Source organism: Mustela nigripes, chromosome 15, assembly GCF_022355385.1.
Source record: "Mustela nigripes isolate SB6536 chromosome 15, MUSNIG.SB6536, whole genome shotgun sequence".
NCBI lineage: Eukaryota > Metazoa > Chordata > Mammalia > Carnivora > Mustelidae > Mustela > Mustela nigripes.
Genome location: NC_081571.1, coordinates 46,855,681 through 46,877,499, shown reverse-complemented (window position 1 = coordinate 46,877,499; position 21,819 = coordinate 46,855,681). Strand labels below are relative to the sequence as shown.

Sequence of the window (21,819 nt, the reverse complement as noted above, 5' to 3'; positions counted from 1 at the left end):
CTTTGGTTAGGTTTATTCCTAGGTATCTTATGGTTTTGGGTGCAATCGTAAATGGGATTGACTCCTTAATTTCTCTTTCTTCTGTCTTGTTGTTGGTGTAGAGAAATGCAACTGATTTCTGTGCATTGATTTTATATCCTGACACTTTACTGAATTCCTATACAGGTTTTGGAGTGGAGTCTTTTGGGTTTTCCACATATAGTATCATATCATCTGTGAAGAGTGATAATTTGACTTCTTCTTTGCCGATTTGGATGCCTTTAATTTCCTTCTGTTGTCTGATTGCTGAGGCTAGGACTTCTAGTACTATGTTGAATAGCAGTGGTGATAATGGACATCCCTGCTGTGTTCCTGACATTAGCAGAAAAGCGTTCAGTTTTTCTCCATTGAGGATGATATTTGCAGTGGGTTTTTTAGAGATGGCTTTGATAATATTGAGGTATGTGCTCTCTATCCCTACATTTGAAGAGTTTTGACCAGGAAGGGATGCTGTATTTTGTCAAATGCTTTTTCAGCATCTATTGAGAGTATCATATGGTTCTTGTTCTTTCTTTTATTGATGTGTTGTATCACATTGATTGCTTTGTGGATGTTGAACCAACCTTGCAGCCCTGGAATAAATCCCACTTGGTCGTGGTGAATAATCCTTTTAATGTACTGTTGAATCCTATTGGCTAGTATTTGGTGAGAATTTTCGCATCGGTGTTCACCAAGGATTTTGGTCTATAGCTCTCTTTTTGATGAGATCCTTGTCTGGTTTTGGGATCAAGGTGATGCTGGCCTCATAAAATGAGCTTGGAAGTTTTCCTTCCATTTCTATTTTTTGGAACAGTTTCAGGAGAATAGGAATGAGTTCTTCTTTAAATGTTTGGTAGAATTCCCCCGGGACGCCGTCTGGCCCTGGGCTTTTGTTTGTTTGGAGATTTTTAATGACTGTTTTAATCTCCTTACTGGTTATGGGTCTGTTCAGGCTTTCTATTTCTTCCTGGTTCAGTTTTGGTAGTTTATATGTCTCTAAGAATGCATCCATTTCTTCCAGATTGTCAAATTTGTTGGCATAGAGTTGCTCATAGTATGTTCTTAAAATTGTTTGTATTTCGGGGCACCTGGGTGGCTCAGTGGGTTAAAGCCTCTGCCTTCGGCTCAGGTCATGATCCCAGGGTCCTGGGATCTAGCCCCACATCAGGCTCTCGGCTCAAGCATGGAGCCAGCTTCCTCCTCTCTCTCTGCCTGTCTCTCTGCCTCCTTGTGATCTCTGTCTGTCAAATAAATAAATAAAATCTTTAAAAAAAATTGTTTGTATTTCTTTGGTGCTAGTTGTGATCTCTCCTCTTTCATTCGTGATTTTATGTATTTGGGTCCTTTCTCTTTTCTTTTTGATAAGTCTGGCCAGGGGTTTATCAATCTTATTAATTCTTTCAAAGAACCAGCTCCTAGTTTCGTTGATTTGTTCTATTGGTTTTTTGGTTTCTATTTCATTGATTTCTGCTCTGATCTTTATGATTTCTCTTCTCCTGCTGGGTTTAGGGTTTCTTCCTTGTTCTTTCTCCAGCTCCTTAAGGTGTAGAAATAGGTTGTGTACCTGAGACCTTTCTTGTTTCTTGAGAAAGGCTTGTACTGCTATATATTTTCCTCTCAGGACTGCCTTTGTTGTGTCCCACAGATTTTGAACCGTTGTGTTTTCATTATCATTTGTTTCCATGATTTTTTTTCAATTCTTCTTTAATTTCCTGGTTGACCCATTCATTCTTTAGAAGTATGATGTTTAGTCTCCATGTATTTGGATTCTTTCCAGACTTCCTCTTGTGGTTGAGTTCTAGCTTCAGAGCATTGTGGTCTGAAAATATGCAGGGAATGATCCCAATCTTTTGATACCAGTTGAGTCCTGATTTAGGATAGAGGATTTGATCTATTCTGGAGAATGTTCTATGTGTACTAGAGAAGAATGTGTATTCTGTTGCTTTGGGATGTAATGTTCTGAATATATCTGTGATGTCCATCTGGTCCAGTGTGTAATTTAAGGCCTTTATTTCCTTGTTGATCTTTTGCTTGGATGATCTGTCCTTTTCAGTGAGGGGAGTGTTAAAGTACCCTACTATTATTTTATTATTGTTGATGTGTTTCTTTGATTTTGTTATTAATTGGTTTATATAGTTGGCAGCTCCCACGTTGGGGGCAAAGACATTTAAATTGTTAGATCTTCTTGTTGGACAGACCCTTTGAGGATGATATAGTGTCCTTCCTCATCTTTATCATAGTCTTTGGCTTAAAATCTAATTGATCTGATATAAGGATTGCCACTCCTGCTTTCTTCTTATGTCCATTAATATGGTAAATTCTTTTCCACCCCCTCACTTTAGATCTGGAGGTGACTTCAGGCTTAAAATGAGTTTCTTGTAGGCAACATATAGATGGGTTTTATTTTTTTTTTATCCATTCTGATACCCTGTGTCTTTTGATTGGGGCATTTATCCCATAACATTCAGGGTAACTATTGAGAGATATGAATTTAGTGCCATTGTATTGCCTGTAAGGTGACTGTTACTGTATATTGTTTCTGTTCCTTTTTGATCTACCACTTATAGGCTCTCTCTTTGCTTAGAAGATCCCTTTCAATATTTCCTGTAGAGCTGTTTTGGTGTCTACAAATTCTTTCAGTTTTTGTTTGTCCTGGAAGCTTTTAATCTCTCCTTCTATTTTCAATGATAGCCTAGCTGGATATAGTATTCTTGGCTGCATGTTTTTCTCGTTTAGTGCTCTGAATACATCATGCCAGCTCTTTCTGGCCTGTCAGTTCTCTGTGGATAAGTCAGCTGCCAATCTAATATTTTTACCATTGTATGTTACAGACTTCTTTTCCTGGGCTGCTTTCAGGATTTTCTCTTTGTCACTAACACTTGTAAATTTTACTATTAGGTGACGGGGTGTGGGCCTATTCTTATTGATTTTGAGGAGCATTCTCTGCAACTCCTGAATTTTGATGCTCGTTCCCTTTGCCATATTGGGGAAATTCTCCCTAATAATTCTCTCCAGTATACCTTCTGCTCCCCTCTCTCTTTCTTCTTCTTCTGGAATCCCAATTATTCTAATGTTGTTTCATCTTATGGTGTTACTTATCTCTCGAATTCTCCCCTCGTGGTCCAGTAGCTGTTTGTCCCTCTTTTGTTCAGCTTCTTTATTCTCTGTCATTTGGTCTTCTATATCGCCTATTCTTTCTTCTGCCTCATTTATCCTAGCCTCCAATTTAAATTTCAATTTGGTTAGATTTTAGTTCTTTTATTTCTCCAGAAAGGGCTTCTATATCTCCGGAGAGGGTTTCTCTAATATCTTCCATGCATTTTTAAAGCCCAGCTAGAACCCTGAGAAATGTCATTCTGAACTCTAGATCTGACATATTACCAATGTCTGTATTGATTAGTTCCCTAGCCTTCGGTATTGCCTCTTGTTCTTTTTTCTGTGGTGAATTTTTCCGACTAGTCATTTTCTCCAGATAAGAGTATATGAAGGAGCAAGTAAAATACTAAAAGGGTGGCAACAACCCCAGGAAAATATGCTTTAACCAAATCAGAAGGGATCCCAAATCTTGAGGGGGGAGAAATGAGATAAAAATAGCTTGAGAAAGAACGAAAGAAGAAAAAAAAAAAAAGGAAAGAAAGAAAAGAATTTAAAAAAAATGAATAAAGAAAAGTATAAAAAAAGAAAATATATATATATTAGATAAACTAGTTAAAAAACGTTAGAAAAGGTTAAAAGTTAAAACATTTTAGCAGAAGAAGAGGAAAAAATGAAAAATAAAAAAAAATTAAATTAACTGCAAGACTAAAGAGTCATAGGGAGAAAGCCATGCATTCCATGCTTTGCTTTCTCCTCCTCTGGAATTCTGCTGTTCTCCTTGGTATTGAAACTGCACTCCTTGGTAGGAGAACTTGGGCTTGGCTGGATTACTTGTTGATCTTCTGGGGGAGGGACCTGTTGTAGTGATTCTCAAGTGTCTTTGCCTGAGGCGGAATTGCACTGCCCTTACCAGGGGCCGGTCTGAGTAATCCTCTTGGATTTGCTTTCAGGAGCTTTTGTTCCCTGAGCGCTTTCCATAGAGTTCCGGAGGACGGGAATACAAATGGTGGCCTCCTGGTCTCCGGCCCAGAGGAGCCGAGAGCCCGGGGCCCCACTCCTCAGTGTGCCCTCAGAGAAAAACGCCCAGTAACTCCCATCTGCCTGACCTCCTGCCGCACTCAAGCTCACTGAGCCTGCGACCGGTTCAAGGTAACCCCGAGCTGGGAGCTCACTGTGGGCTCTGTCTCTGTAGCCGGCCTCCCCGTTCTAATATCTATAAGCTCTGTGACACTCAGACAGGCCCGATCCTTCTGTGACCCTGCGGGACCTGAGGCCACGGTGACCCCTTATGGGCTTCAGCCCGGTTTAGCCTCTGGAATGATGTCCCTCAGCGGAACAGACTTTTAAAGTCCTGATTTTGTGCTCCATTGCTCCGCTGCTTGACGGGAGCCGGCCCCTCCCCCGGGGTCTGTCTTCCTGTCGCTTTGGATTCCCTTCTCTGTCAGTCCTACCTTTCCGAAAGTGGTTGTTTTTCTGTTTCTAGAATTGCTATTCTTCTTCTCTTCTATCTGCCCATGGATTTGTAGGTGTTTACAATCTTTAGATAAGCTATCTAGCTGATCTCCTGCTAGCTGAAGTAGTCTCAGCATGCTACTTCTCTGCCATCTTGACTCCTCCCCCCATCCATTTATATAATTTTTTAAAAATTCCAATATGCCTGTTAATATTTTAAAGATACTTTTCTCATACTGCCATGCAATTACCTTATGGTTTCTACTACTTACTTTGTTTTATTTACATTTTAGATGTTCTTATTTTGGAGATGATCATATTTATTTCAGTTTTTTTTAATATTGTTTCTTGTGTTTGGTAAGGAAGTTATCCAAACTCTAGATCAGCTGACCTCATCTTCTGAAGTTTTTGTTACTTAATCTATAAGTGTTTTTTCCCCTCAAATCAACTTCAGTTGGGTTGATGAAAGATTCATCTATCTTCTTTGGTGTAGACATATATGAGATACCTAGTCTTGATGCAGTTATAAGAATAATGTCTTAAGTTAGAATTACTGAACCAAGCATTTAGTGAGATTTGGAGCCCAATGTATATGTCTACTGAAATCTGTTCTGTATTCACTTTTTGAAGCCTATTCCCAGCCTCCTCTGAGCTACAGATCAAGAACAAGATTATTTGAGGCTTCCTAAGAGTGGTAGGTGGAGAATTTATAATCCATTTCACAGACTTGACAGATTTGCAAATCTACTTTATACAATTAGCTCAGTTGCAAGTTCAGTTTCAGCTTTCCCATATGGCAAGAATCTAGGAATTATTTCCTGCAAGTAAAAAGATCAACTCCACAATCAATGTCTTATTGCCTATTAGTATCTTGTGAGCTACTCAAGTTTCAGTTTGTGTTCATCTGACGGGGTGTTCTTGGTTGTTTTTTCTTCTTCTACATTACTTAAAATGTAGTATTAGCAAGTATCCAGCATTTTATATATTTTAATAGGAGAACCATTCCTTTTAATTCAGCTCACTGTGCCATAGTAACCAGAATCTTCATTAGCCCGAGCCTACAAAATACTATACTTCATTGTAAAATTATTTTCCCTAACATATTTATAAATATGAGAAATTTGGCATTTTTAAAGATTTAATCTAAATATCAAATGATATAGCTGCTATGTGCCCCCAAAACATTGGGTATTATAATGAAATACAACCTAAAATGTATGAAAATACTTTTTAAAGATTAATACACTTGAGGGACACCTTGGTGGCTCAGTTGATTAAGCATCCAACTCTTGATGTCAGCTCAGGTCTTGATCTCAGGATTGCTGAGTTCAAGCCCTGCATTGGGCTCTCCACATATATTTGAAATGTAGAGTATTTATGATGTTTGTATGAAAGTGATTCTTTTGTTCAAATATTTCATAATAGATATTCTATGTAAAATGTGTAATCAGGAAAACTAAAATATTAAAGTGTCTCAAGTAGTTCTTTAAAATGTAAACTTGCTGCTTATCAGATTTTCACACTTAATATTATATGGCTTTGTTTTATGTTTTAAATGGAAAAAAAATGTTGAAGTGCTATAAAAATTGATGTTCTTTTACTTGTAATGTTTATAGTTATAGACTGCAATCTCAAAGTGGAATATACAAATTCTTCCTAATTTTGAACCATAAATCTACACATCATGAAAATAAGTTTCATGCATTTTAGGTAATATTGAAAGGATATTTGATTTTTGTCAGCCAAATTTTATTGTGGTTTACATAATAAATGTATGTTTTCAAACATATACTAAACATGCTAGGTTTAAATCTGTACTAAAATTCATTGAGAAATTTCAGTACATTAAAGAATCTATAAATTATGTGATGCTCCATGAAAGGTTTGGAAGCTGAACTCTTTCAAGTCAACATGAACTACCACATTATACAGTACGTTCCTCTGTGAACTAAATCATGCTGATTTTATTGCAAATATAAAAGTTATTGATTCATGTTAATTAAAAATTTTAAAATATTTTATAAAAGACTTGACAGTGTGAGGCTTGTGGGTGGCTTAATAGGTTAAATTAAGCTGCCTTTGGCTCAGGTCATGATCATAGGTCCTGGGATCAAGCCCCACATTGGGCTCCCTGCTCAGCCAGGAGCCTGCTTCTCTCCCTCTCCCACTCCCCTTGTTTATATGCCCTCTCTCCCTCTGTCAAATAAATAAAAAAATAATCTTTTAAAAAAAAGATTGGCAATGATTTCAAGTTATAATCTATGATGATGAACAGTTTTATACAAGGGAATAGTGAAATTTTTTGTATATTTATAATTCACCATTTGTACTGTAGGTGTAATAACATTTACAGAAAGAAAAAAGGAGGTTTAATTATTTGATAAATTTTTATGTTAGTTGCTTCAGCTTGAAGTGAAGCAAGAGGAAACATGGCTGTTAATACTTTAAAGATATATGTACATCATAAAGAACTTTAACAGTATAAATCACTAATTTATGATTTCTTGCTGACATGTAATTGAGTCAACTCTCAATTAGTTTTCAGATGACATTCATTATTACATATAGAACAGGATAATTATTTACCTCTATTACCTAGCATGTTGGTGTTTAATTTTGTTTCACCAAAAGTTAGAAATGATAAGCAAAATGAAGGAGGTCCATTAACAACTGACTTTTGAGGTTGTGTCTAAGAACTAATGTGTAGAGACATCAAAGGATACATTTTATTCAAAATAGCCTGTGTTCTCAGTACCATGGCCGTGGATCCTTCATAGCCTTTCCACTTCCTCCAATGAGATCACATGCAACATTATGTAGTCTATGAGTACATGTACTTTTCTGCCAGCTGTATTCCTATCCTCATCAGATTTTTCTAAATGACCTAGAAATAGAAAGAACATTTCTAAACACACTTGCAAGGGTGATTAGATCCATGTAATTGTAACATTCTATGTGATTATGTAAGTAAATTAACTTTAAGAGTATTTTATCTTACAGGATTAGAGGAATATGGGATTATAGGTTTGATCTCGGTTTAGGATTGAGGAAAGGCATAAATGAGATGTTTCTGGTTGAGAAGAACACTTGAAAAAATAAGAATTTACATATTTTTAAAAGTACATTCTCTTAAATGTACACACTTCAATATAATGTTTCCTCTAAGGGTCTCTGAAATTTGTCAAGAAATTTGTCATTTTATGACATCACCTTTTTTTTTTTAATGTAAGTGAATATATAATGTCAGACAACACTGGGGAAAAAAAGATGTGAACTGAAAGAACATCTAAACCAACGTTCTTAATTTACAATTCAGAATTGAAGATTAACTTAAATTCCCAGTGACAAAAAACTAGAGATAAAATAGAAGTTTAAAAAAAAAATAGACGTTGTTCTGCTTTCGGGTTTGTCTTTTCACCTCACTGTTTTACCCTGTTTAGAAAAATAACAGAAATCACCCCAGGAAAACATTCATAGTTTAACTGAATTGTTACTTAATATTTGCCTTAGCATTACCAATGGTTCCCAGAGCAAGGGATAAAACAGGGACTTATTTCCTAATATACCTAGAGTAGTGTTAAAACAAAACTGGCCTCGGGCAAAACCACAAGCTAGGATCAATCTGTGGAGGTTTTAATTTATTTTGCCAGGAGTGTTTTTCCATTGCTCATTATCTTCTCCTGACAATCACATTAGAATCCTTGAATTGTTGATAAGGGTTTTATCCCTTGGGTAAAGTCTCCCAGTAATTTAAGCCTCATAGTCATTCCACAACATGGAAATGACCAGTCATGGCCCAGAATTTTTCATATTTTATTGCCTTGCTGTGTCAATCTACAATATACTTCTGGAGAAGCTCAATGGATTAGAAAGTCTTTGCATATACTGCTGAAAGTTCTCTTACATGGTGATTGGTAGTGGGAAGGAAATAGAATTAAAAAATAATTAGGGAAAGCAGGAAAAATATATAGGGGATTTCAGGTATGGGCCATTGAGTTTTTGTAGGAAAATGTTCGTACAGAACAAAAAAGCTTTTTAAATGTGAGCCATTGGTTTTTATATGCATATATGTTTAATAATGATGATGATGATATAATTTACTGAGTGCCTACTATGCCAAACACTCTTGGCTACTTTGAATCTATCACATAAATGCTGAGAATATTTATACTTATCCATTTTATGGGAACACAAAGACAAAAACAGCAAATACTTTAAAAGTGAATACTGCATTTTGCCTGGGGCATCAGAAAGAGCTTTCAAGAAAAGATGATGTTCTTAGGGTTTCCTTTAAGTAAGAATAATAGATACTTAAGTGAAAAGGTGAGGTAGTAAAAAGGGAGACAAAGAAAGAAAACAATATAGATGGAAAAAACAAAATGTACAAAGGAACTGGTTTGCAAACAATGAATATGCAAATTATTCAAAGTGCTTATACTGTCTCATCCTATACCAAAAGATTGAGACTATTCCCTGCATATTCTCAGATTACAGTGCTTTGAAACTGGAACTCAATCACAAAAAAAAAGTTTGGAAGGAATTCAAACACTTGGGAGCTAAACACCATTCTGCCCAAGAATATTTGGATCAACCAGAAAATCAAAGAAGACCTTAAGCAATTCATGGAAACCAAAGAGAATGAAGACACATTGGTCCAAAACCTATGAGGTATGGCAAAGGCGGTCCTAAGTGGCAAACACATAGTCATCCAAGGCTCACTAAAAAAGAAAAATGAACAACCCCGAATACACAAACTTTTTACACCTAAAAGAACTGCAGAGTCAACAACAAGTTAAGCCCACCCCATGCACAAGAAGGGAAATAATTAAGATTAGAACAGAGATCAATGAGTTAGAAACTAGAGATACAGTAGAACACATCAATAAAATTAGAAGATGGTTCTTTGAAAGAATTAGTAAGATCAATAAACCACTGGCCAAAGTAATCCAAAAGAAAACAGAGAGGAACCAAATCAATAAAATTATGAATGAAAGGGGAGAGATTGTGACTAACACCAAGGAAATAGAAACAATCATCAGAAATTAATATCAACAGTTATATGCCAAAAAGTTAAGCAACCTAGAAGAAATGGATGTATTCCTAGAAACCTATAAACTTCTAAGACTGAAACAGGAAGAAATTGACAACCTGAATAGACCAATATCTAGTAACAAGAATGAAGCAATGGTCAAAAACCTCCCAAAAAACAAGAGTCCAGCACCTGATGGATTCCCTGAGGAATTCTACCAAACATTTAAAGAATAAATAATACCTATTCTCCTGAAGCTATTTCATAAAATGGAAAAAGAAGGAAAATTTTCAGACTATTTCTATGAAGCCAGCATTATTTTGATCACCAAATCAGACAAAGACTTCATCAAAGAGGAGAATTTCAGACCAATATCCTGGTGATTATGGATGCCAAGATTCTCAACAAGATCCTAGCTAATAGGATCCAAAAGTACACTAAAAAGATTATCCAACATGACCGGGGGGATTTATCCCTGGGATGCAATGGTGGTTCAACATTTGCCAGACAATGTGATAGAACAAATCAGTAAGAGAAGAAAGGAACCACATAGTCCTCTCAATCGATGCAGGAAAAGCATTTCACAAAATTCAGGATCCTTTCCTGATTAAAACTCTTCAAAGTATAGGGATAAAGAGCAGACTTCTCAACTTCATAAATCCATATATGAAAAACCCACAACGAATATCATTCTCATTGGGGAGAAGCTAAGAATCTTCCCATTGAGATCAGGAACATGACAAGGGTGCCCACTCTTGCCACTGTTGTTCAACATAGTACTAGAAGTCCTAGCAACAGCAGACAACACAAAGAAATAAAAGGTATTCAAACTGGCAAAGAAGTCAAACTCTCTCTTTTTGTAGATGGCATGATACAAAAGATTCCACCCCCAAATTGCTAGAACTCATACAGCAATTCAGTAATGTGGCATGATAAAAAAATCAATGCACAGAAATCAGTTGCTTTCTTATACAGTAACAATGAAACTGTAGAAAAGGCAATTAGAGAACTAATTCCATTAACAATAGCACAAAAAACCATAAGATGCCTTGGAATAAACCTAACCAAAGAGGTGAAGGATCTAAACTTGAGGAGGTGCAGAACACTTGTGAAAGAAATTGAAGAACACAGAAAAAAAGGGAAAAACATTCCATGCTCATGGATTGGAAGAATAAACATTGTTAAAATGTCTATGCTGCCCAGAGCAATCTATACATTCAATGCCACCCCAATCAAAATACCATTGGCATTTTACAAAGTGCTGAAACAAAGAATCCTAAAATTTGTATGGAACCAGAAAAGACCCCAAATTGCATATGTTGAAAAAGAAAAGCAAAGCTGGAGGCATCATGTTGGCTGATTTCAAGCTTTATTACAAAGCTATGATCACCAAGACAGCATGGTACCAGAACAAAAACAGACACACACACCGATGGAACAGAGTATAGAGCCCAGATATGGACCCTCAACTCTATGGTCAAATAATCTTCAACAAAGCACGAAAAAATAACAGTGGAAAAAAGGCAGTCTCTTTAACAAATGGTTCTGGGAAAATTGGATGGCTATGTGTAAGAAGAATGAAACCGACCATTCTCTTACACCATACACAAAGACAAACTCAGAATGCTTTAAATACCTCAATGGGAGATAGGAATCCATCAAAATCCTAGAGGAGAACATAGGCAATAACCTCTTCAACATCGGCAACAGCAACTTCTTCCAAGACATGTCTCCAAAGGCAAGGGAAACAAAAGGGAAAATGAACTTTTGGGACTTCATCAAGATAAAAAACTTCTGCACAGCAAAGGAAACAATCAACAAAATAGAGAGACAACCCACTGAGTAGGAGAAGAAATTCACACATGACACTATAGACAAAGGGCGATATCCAAGATCTATAAAGAACTTCTCAAACTCGACACCCAAAAAAACAGATGATCATGTCAAAAATGGGCAGAAGACATGAGCAGACACTTCTCTAATGAAGACATACAAATGGCTAATAGACACACGAAGAAATGTTCATTATCATATCAAAAAACAGGCAGAAGACATGAACAGACACTTCTCCAATGAAGACATACAAATGGCTAACAGACACATGAAAAAATGTTCATCATCATTAGCCATCAGAGAAGTTCAAATCAAAACCACAATAAGATAACACCTATACCACTTAGAACTGCAAAGATTAACAAGGCAGGATAAAACAAACCAGTTAGAATTGCAAAGATTAACAAGGCAGGAAACAACAAACAATATCCTTGAAGAGGATGTGGAGGAAGGGGAATCCTTATACTGTTGGTGGGAATGCAAGTTGGTGCAGCCACTTTGGAAAACAGTGTGGAGATTCCTCAAAAAATTAAAAATAAAGCTACCTACCATATGACCTGGCAATTGCACTACTAGGTATTTATCCCAAAGATACAGATGTAGTGAAAAGAAGGGCCATATGTACCCCAATGTTCAGAGCAACAATGTCCACAATAGCCAAACTGTCAAAAGAGCTGAGATGCCCTTCAACAAACAAATGGATAAAGATGTGGTCCATATGTACAATGGAATATTACTCAGCCACAAGTAAGGATGAATACCCAACTTTTGCATCAACATGGTTGGTACTGGAGGAGATTATGCTGAGTGAAATAAGTCAAGCAGAGAAAGTCAATTATTATATGGTTTCACTTACTTATGGAACATATGGAATAACATGGAAGACATTAGGAGAAGGAAAGGAAAAATAAATTGGGGGAAATCAGAGGGGGAGATGAACCATGATAGACTGCATTCTAAGAAACAAACAGAGTTTTATGTATGTATGTATGTATTAAAGTATTTTATTAATTTATTTGACAGAGAGAGAGACAAAGCACAAGGAGGTGGAGCAGTAGGCAGAGGGAGAAGCAAGCTCCCTGCTGAGCTGGGAGCCCAATGTGGGACTCAGTCTCAGGACCTTGGGATCATGACCTGAGCCAAAGGCAGATGCTTAATGACTGAGTCATTCATGTGCCCCAAACTGATGGTTTTAGAGGGGAGGGGGTAGGGGGATGGGTGAGCCTGGTGGTGGATATTAAAGAGGGCATGTATGGCATGGATCACTTCATGTTGTACATAAAGAGTGAATCTTATAACACTGTATCAAAAACTAATGATGTATTTTACATTGACCAACTAAACACAATAAAAAATTTAAAAATAAATTTAAATAAAATGTCTGTACTACAAAATGAGGAGGTAAGAAAGAGCAGGGTTTTTATTTACATATGCAGTTTCTGGCAATTACTGATAATGATTCTGGATTTATTATGAAAAAGTAGAACTGGAGGACCAGAGAAACTCTCAAAATAAAGAGAAAACCTGAAGAATCAGCCCCAGAAAATGGGCAAGTTCCAAGGAAGTGAGCATACAGTCACTCACACAGTGGGTCTGGATATATTCAACAAGAAGCCAGATACTTGCTAGGAATAGAGTTTAGAGAAAATCCATCATTACTCAGTCATTTCTGAAATCTTAGTTCTGGGGCACCTGGGTCGCTTAGTGGGTTAAAGCCTCTGCCTTTGGCTCAGGTCATGATCTCGGGGTCCTTGGATTGAGCCCTGCATCAGGCTCTCTGCTCAAGCATGGAGCCAGCTTCCTCCTCTCTCTCTCTGACTGTCTCTCTGCCTACTTGTGATCTCTGTGTGTCAAATAAATAAATAAAAATCTTTAAAATCTTAGTTCTATTTCTCCAGTATTTGACATTCAGACACAATATTTAAGTAAAACCATTACAGGTGCTTTTCTTTTCATTTCTCATTTATTATTTTCTCTCCCAACATGGGTATTTTATTTACAAACTAATTTTCTAAAAATTAATGTTCCACATTTTGGATGCAGCAAAAGCTGTTCTAAGAGGAAAGGTTATAGCAATATAGGCTTACCAGAAGAACCAAGAAGAATCTCAAATAAACAGCCTAACTTTATTTCTAAAGGAGCTAGAAGAGAACAAACGAAACCCGGAACCAGGAGAAGGAAGGAAATAATAAAGATTAGTGTAGAAATCAACAAAATAGAAACTTAAAAAAAAAAAAAAAAAACTAGAAAAGATCAATAAAACCAGGATCTGGTTCTTTGTAAAGATCAACAAAAATAAGCCAGACTCAGAATAACAATAACAACAATAAGAACAAGAGAGAGAAAAAGAATTCAAATAAACAAAATCAGAAATGAAAGAGGAGAAGTAACAAAGGAGATCACAGAGATTTAAAAAAATTGTAAGATGACATTATGAAAAATTATATGCCAACAACAACCTAGAAGAAATAGATATATTCCTAGAAACAAACCTTCCAAAATGAGTCAGAAAGAAATAGAAGATTTGAACACACCAACTACTGGCAATGAAGTTGAGTCAGAAAAAGAAAAAAAATCCCAACAAACAAAAGGCCAGGATTAGAAAGCTTCATAGGTGAAATCTACCAAACATTTAAAAAAAATAGTTAATACCTATTTGTCTTAAACTATTCTAAAAAGTAGAAAAGGAAGGAAAGCTTCCAAACTATTCTATGAGACCAGGATTACCCTGATACCAAAACCAGATAAAGACACTACAAAAAAACAAAAACAAAAACAAAACACCCCACAGTTTTATACATCTGATGAATTTAGATGAAAATATCCTCAACATAATATAAGCAAACCAAATCCACCAATACATTTTAAAAATTTATTCATCAGGATCAAATACAATTTATTTCTGAGATGCAAAGCTGGTTCAGTATTCACAAATCAACAAACATGACACATCACATCAATAAGAGAAAAGATTAAAGCCATATGGTCATTTTGATAGATTAAGAAAAAGCACCTGAGAAAGCACATTTATGATAAAAACCTCAACAAAGTGATTTGAGGGAAAATATCTCAACATAATAAAGTTCATATGTGAAAAACTCACAAGAAACATTATACTCAATGGTGAAAAAGTGGTATCTTTGGGGCACTTGGGTTACTCAGTGGGTTAAAGCCTCTACCTTTGGCTCAGGTCATGATCTCAGGGTCCTGGGATCAAGCCCCACACTGGGCTCTTTGCACAGTGGGGAGCCTGCTCCCCCTACCTCCTTTCTCTGCCTACTTGTGATCTCTCTATTTCTGTCAAATGAATAAATAAAATCTAAAAATAAAAAGTGATATCTTTTCCCCTAAGTTCAGGAACAACAGAAGGATGTGCACTTTAATTCAACATAGTACTGGAAGTCCAACCACAGCCATCAGACAAGAAAAAGAAATAAAAACATGTAAATTGATAAGGAAGAGTAAAACTTTGAGTATTTGCAGATGACATGGTACTATATATAGAAATCTTAAGGATACCACCAAAAAAATGCTAGAACTGAAAAATGGATCCAGTAATGTCACAGGATATAAAATCAACATACAAAAATCTGTTGTAAATCTAAACACCAATAATGAAGTAGCAGAAAGAGAAATTAAGAAAACAATTCCATTTACAGTTCCACCAAAAATAAGATACTTATGAAGAACTTAACCAAAGAAGTGAAAGACCTGTACTCTGAAAACTATAAAATACTCATGAAAGAAATTGAAGATGATGCAAACAAATGAAAAGATATTCCATGTACATAGATTGGGAGAACAATTACTATTAATGTGTCTATACTACCTAAAGCAATCTACAGACTTAAAGCAATCCCTATTAATATAACACTTTTCACAGAACTAGAACAACCAATTCTAAATTTGTATGGAACCATAAAAGACCTCATATATCCAAAGCAATCTTGAAAAAGAAGAGTGAAACTGGAGGTATTACAATCCCAGATTTCAAGTTATACTACAAAGCTGTGGTAATCAAAACAGTATTGGTACAAAAACAAAAACACGATCAACAAAATAGAACAGAGAGCCCAAAAATAGAGCCATGATTATGTGCTCAATTAATCTTCAACAAAAGAGGCAAGAATATGCAATGGTAAAAATACAGTCTCTTCAACAAATGGTGTTGGGAAAACTCAATAACTATATGCAAATGAATGAAACTTCTCACGTCATGCAGAAAAAATAAACTCAAAATGAATTAAAGACCTAAATGTGAGGGGCGTCTGGGTGGCTCAGCGGGTTAAAGCCTCTGCCTTCAGCCCAGGTCATGATCCCAAGGTCCTGAGATCGAGCCCCGCATCTGGCTCTCTGCTCAGTGCAGAGACTGCTTCTCTCTCTCTCTCTCTGCCTGCCTCGCTGCCTACTTGTGTTGTCTTTCAAATAAATAAATAAAATCTTTAAAAAAAAAAGAGACTTAAATGTGAGACCTGGAACCATAAAAATTCTAGAAGAGAGCACAGACAGTAATTTCTCTGACATCATTTATAGCAACACTTTTCTAGATATGTCTCTGGAGGCAACAGAATCAAAAACAATCATAAACTATTCAGACTAAGTCAAAATAAAAAGCTTCTACATAACAAAGAAAATAATAAACTAAAAGGTAATCTAATGAATGTGAGAAGTTAATTGCAAATGACATATCCAATAAAGGGTTATCATCCAAAAGATATAAAGAACTTATACAACTCAACACCAAAAAACAACTAATTGACAGATAATTGACAAATAATTGACAAATAATTGGCAGAAGACACAAACATTTCTCCAAAGAAGACATCCAGACAGTGAAGAGACAAATGAAAAGATGCTCAACATTACTCATTATCAGGGAAATGTAAATCAAAACCACAATATTACCTCACACCTGTCAGAATGGCTAAAATCAAAAGCACAAGGAACAATAAATGTTGGCAAGAACATGGAGAAAAAATAACCCTTGTGCACTTTTTGAGGGAATGCAAATTGGTAACGCTATGTAGAAAAGAGTATGGAGCTTCCTCAAAAAATTATAAATAGAATTACCATATGATCCAGTATTTCTACTACAAGGTATCTACCCAAAGGATATGAAAACACTAATTTGAAAAGATATATGCACCCCTATGTTTATTGTAGCATTATTAACAATAGCCAAAATATGGAAGCAATCCAAGTGTCCACTGACTGATGAATGGATAAAGAACACCTGGTATAGATATATAATGGAATATTATTCAGCCATAAAAAGGAACAAAATCTTGCCATTAGCAATAATATGGAAATATCAAGAGGTTATAATGCTTTGTGAAATAAGTCATAGAAAAAAACAATACCACATGATTTCACTCATATATGAAAGTTAACAAACAAAACAAATGAGCAACAAAAAAAGAATTTTAAAAAATACTCTTAAATATATAGAACAAACTGGTGGTTTCCAGAAGGAAGGTAGGTAGGGATGGATAAAAAAAGTGAAAGGGATTAAGAGTACATTTACAGTGATTAGCACTGAATCATTATATGGTACATGAGAAAATAATGTAACACTGTATGTTAATTATACTGGAATTTAAAAATATCTTTTTAAAAAATGCGCTCTCAGTGTTAGGTGGCTCAGTTGGTTAAGCTGCTATTGGCTCTGGTCATGATCTGAGCATCCTGGGATCAAGCCCTGCATCAGGTTTCCTGCCTACCCAGAGCCTGCTTGGCCCTCTCCCTCTGCTACTTTGTCTGCTTCCACTCTTTCTTTGTCAAATAAATAAATAAGATCTTTAGAAAAAAAAAAAATGTGCTCCACAGAAAAAAATCAATATGCTGATGTTCCTACTAATTTAATTACATCTTTTTTCTTCTGTGTTTAGTATAGTTTAAAATCATGTACTTTATATTATCTTTAATAAACTGAAGCTAGATAGCAAGATTACTTTGATATAATTTTAATGCTTTTGTACTCATTTTATTATTTATTGATCTGTAAATGGGAAACTCTTCTTAGTTAAAATTCTTTGAAACATTTTTATCTTCAAAGTTCTCATTATGTCTGAATTCCTTTTCCAGAAGCTTAAACTAAAACTTGCTTGCCCTGTGCTTTTCTTTATCAGAAGTACTAAGGCCCAGACACAATTCACTTACCATTGAACAGAATTAAGTAATAGCAGTAATAGTTCTCTCAATGTGAGAGGAGACTCCAGCAATCTAAGATGTCCCTCAATGTTTTAGCATTTGGATTTTAATATTTGAGAATTACTGACAGTATGTGATTTAGGAAAATACAACTGTTAAATCTAAACGAATCTAATACTCCCCCAAGTAATACTAGAAACATCCAAGTTATCATCCAATTACATAATGTTTAATGTACGAGTGGTTAAAACATTGCTAAGGTCAGCAGAGTAAATAGATGATAAGATATTGATTTTCTGATATGAAATTTAATGGCCATTTTCTAAAGTTAATAACCAAAACAAGGCAATATTTTAAGGTAATAAATTTGTCTTAGGAACACTTCGTAATTAATGTACTCAGTTATTCAAAATTATCTGTGCACCTGTCCTCAACTAGGCCTTCATCTTGACAAAAGATATTCAGAAATGAATTCCTGCATTTAAAGAATTAAGAGACTCTGGCATACATGATTTACCTGATCAAACCATTTAACTGTTGAGTCATTTATAACACACTTCAAAATATTTCTAAATAATATTCTCTTTTGTTCCCTCTTCTTACATTACCCAATGCATTGTTTCTTACAGCCTCTTTCTAGACAAAATCCAAAAAATATGCTTATGCATATCATGCCTATCTTCTCATCACACATTCTATTATCCTTTTCATTCTTATCTCTCCGTTAATTGGTTCTTCTTAAGTTCACTGTTTACATTTATATTAATAATATAATGGGCCTTTCAGTCCTCATTTTACTCAATTCTTGTACATATCCCCATGTTGATAATGAACTACCACTCATGCTATATTGACTCATTTTCCTCAACTCTATTGCACAGAGAGAAAGAAAAAAAAAAAAACCGCAAAATTTAGTTACAAGACTTTGCAATTGGGATAAGAATAGTATTAATAAGCCAGATTCTGGGGACAACACACTGTGATTTCTTAATACATCAAATTTAGGGACAATCTAAGACCTACTCCAAAAATTTTTCTGTGATCAGAAGAAGAGAATGACTTTTATACCATTGAGGTAATGAAGATGAAGCGTCCTGAAATTCTGCAGGAGAAGGAAGTAGACTGTAAGGTTGTAAGGTAAACTTCAATAGGGTCATTCCAAAAACTGACATTTTTAAAGGAGTCCCAATAAGGTTACAGTGACATCCAGTAAGTTCATATTGTTTTTATGGTTTTAACTTTTAGAATAGATAAATATAATTATGCTGAGTATGTAGAATGTTTTCCTCTTCAACTACAACTATACAGGTTTACTCCTTTACATTCTCTTGTTTCCCTTCATTATCTTCTTCACGTTTTCTACTACAAATTGGGAACTTCATTCATATCTATATTATAAATACATATTAAATTTATTAACTTATATGCAACTGCAATGCAAACAACAAACTTCAAGTCACATTGTATCTTGTTTGGACTATTATGATAACCTCCTTCCTGTTTTCCTTAAATATGTATTTATTCTTCAAGTAACCATTCTCTGGAAATTTCAAAAGTATCTCCTAAAAAGGTGATCTGGAATTTGTTATTCTTCTGACACAGCTCTCTTTACCCACAATTGTAAAACATTCTGAGCCCTTATTATAATCTGGAAGACTTTGCATGATTTGGCATGTGGCTTTCTTTCCCAATTAATATTATTTTATTCTATTTTTCTTTTAACCAGCATACTTCAGGTAATCTAGCAATACTTAGTTCCTGAAAGCCAACTTTGGGCCTTGGGATTTATGTCTTTCCTTTACTGGATTGGGATACAGTACCCTAATTCCCCACATTTATTTGCTCAAGACATAGAGTGTTCCAGTTTTACACTAATATGCTTTTTTTGCACATAACATTACAATAAATATAACTTTCTTCCTTAAAGAGTCGACACACTAGCATTTATTATTATGGTAATAACATGTAATAAAGACCACCATGAATATGATGATCTCAATTACTTACTAAAAATTCTCTATTTTGTAGTCATTAAGTTTATATTTCAACTGTTTATATTTTAGCTGTTTTAATTTAGCTGTTTTTTTTTAAAGATTTTATTAATTTAGCTGTTTTTTAGCTGTTTTAATTTCCTTGATATTCTTTGGTGATTTTATTTTAAAAACATGTTAAATTATCATCATTGTTAATTAATAATTTTAATCTACAAATACACTTATGCCTTGGACTATGTGGGTATATATGTTTTGTGTTTGTGTTGCCACTCATACTTTCTGGATGACAGAACTATGATTCAAAAAAGAAAGACAATGAAATTTTAAGATAAGATTGAACAAAATATGATGAAAGATTATGGGTGTATTTGTATAAATTTAATACACAGAACCTTTGTAATCAAATCTTTTTATCAGCTGTTTTTGTTATAATCACTTTGTTCCTATCTAATTTCTTATCTTGATTCACTCTACATGAGTATAAATTAAAGCCAACCTAATGTTATTAGGAGAACATACATTTTCATTTGTAAATGTTTTAATATTTATTTTAGGATATTTCAATCAAACTTAAAGAACTATCACAAGAATTCATATCTATAATCTCTATCATAACACTCTTACATATATTCTCTATCACAGAATTTTCTGTGTTTTTTAGAAAAGTTTTTGGCAGCTTAATCTAAAGTCAATAGTGACTTAAGCTTAAGTTTTAGCAATTGCTAAGCTGAAATCTAATTTATATATTTAGACAGTTGAGGAAAAATATTTAGTTTATACAGAAAAAAAATTATAATGACTGGCTAACCTTGCGACAATAAGAGCAAGATACTTTGTATGCTGTCAAGAAAGATAAAAAAGAAAGCAACATATTTTGAGAAGATCAACTTATTTTTTACCCAAGTCTCCATTTCATATTATTTAAAAATATATGCAACACCTACATTACTCAGCCTCTAGGCATTTAATGACAAAAAATGGATATGGCATATGAGATGGAAAGAGGAAAGAGGCAAGAGTCTATTTGCGTCTTCAACACAAGAAAGTGGATATTAATAAAGCTGAAATGGTTGCTTTAAAGAAGCTTTTTATACTTTTTCTGACTCTGCATAGGTAGATTTGAAAAAGCTCAGCTTAGAGGTTAAGGAAGGACACTTCTTATTTTATCTAACTCAAAGAGGAGGTCATTTTAGGTTTCTGAGGTTGTGAAAAAACATAAGCAGAAATTGCTAGCTGCCAAAAGAAGCTTACTCTCTTAACTACAGGCTTGCAAACTTGATTTTTTTTAACATTAATATCTTAATAATATTATTAATACCTTATTATCAAGATATTAAAATTTAAATACTGAGGACATTGAGCGACAGAGGTCTTAAATGACTTGCCCTGTTTAAGTACTGTGTAAGAGTCATTTTACAACTGGTACTAGGATAGCCTATGCTAATCTCTGGGTCTGCCTCGATGGCTGGTACTGACCCCTGGCCAAAATAAGGATAAGGTGAGCTGATTCGGATTTGTAACGCACTATCAAAAGTTTGAAACTCCCCTAGAGTTTCAATGGATGATTTGCACATTTCAAACCTCTTAAAGAGCTGAGTTTTATAGAGGCTTGACCAATGAGGTATAAAATATGCCTTAGTAAACTCATGCCTGAAACAGATATGTTGTGAGTTCATAAACCAAAGATGGAGTGTATCCTATGTGACTAAGACAAAATACTGGTTGGAGTGCCAGGGTGGCTAAGTGAGTTAAGTGGCCGGCTCTTCATTTCAGGTTTAAGTCATGACCTCAGGATCCCAGGACAGAGCCCTGTCTCAGGCTCCACACTCAGAGGGAAGTCTGCTCCAACATTTTCTCCCTTCCTCTCCCTCTGCTTGCTCTCTCACTCTCTTCCTCTCTGAAAGAAATAAACAAATCTTAAAAAAAAAAAAAAAAGATCCTGGCTTCTGTGCCTACAAATATTCAGGCATCTTCATGACTGCTTGTATTTTCTCCTTTTGTGCTTTATCATTTACATTTATTAAAGGTTTATATAAACATAAACCTGTGATTTTCTGTGACTCCTTTCAATTGTCCAACCCTGTACAATCAATGGAAGCAGTGAATCATGAGAAAACATAAAAATATAACATAGAACTTCTTACCTAATATACAGATTTTTTTTCCAAATGTGCTTGGGAAAATTAACATAGATGTGAACTTTTAAGAATGATTAATTCATGATGATGAAATGTGTTACTCTTCTCC

General features: G+C 34.9%; 1 pseudogene; it reads right to left on the bottom strand.

Moving 5' to 3' along the window:
- LOC132002672 (tRNA selenocysteine 1-associated protein 1-like) overlaps window positions 1–21,146 on the bottom strand; it is an 87,840-nt pseudogene extending 66,694 nt beyond the window's left edge.
- Between the last annotated feature and the right edge of the window lie 673 nt (window positions 21,147–21,819).